Source organism: Rhagoletis pomonella, unplaced genomic scaffold (assembly GCF_013731165.1).
Source record: "Rhagoletis pomonella isolate Grant_MI unplaced genomic scaffold, Rhpom_1.0 Rhpom_scaffold_00016, whole genome shotgun sequence".
Lineage (NCBI taxonomy): Eukaryota > Metazoa > Arthropoda > Insecta > Diptera > Tephritidae > Rhagoletis > Rhagoletis pomonella.
Window position 1 is genome coordinate 2879023 of NW_023458570.1, and position 337 is coordinate 2879359.

Genomic DNA, 337 nt, shown 5'->3' on the forward strand with positions numbered 1-337 from the left:
TACTTACCCATATAGCAATGAACAATTTTTCTGAATTTTCCATATTTAAAAAACCAATGGTAACCAATAACAAACGAAGCATCAACTTTGTTTCTGATACGCTTTTGCTCTAGCGATGCGTTTCGATAACTTTTCGGATGCGTTTTGGAAAAGTATACATTGTCAATATTTTGTAGTTCGGCGTTAAGGAACATTAGACTTTGTACGTATGCAAAGCAATTGACGTTTTGGAAGTCTCATTGGTTAGAAAACATGTATAGACACATCATTCATGTGACAAGAAGTGAAAAAAATAATATAAAAAAAACTTTTTAATATACAACGCTTTTATAAATGG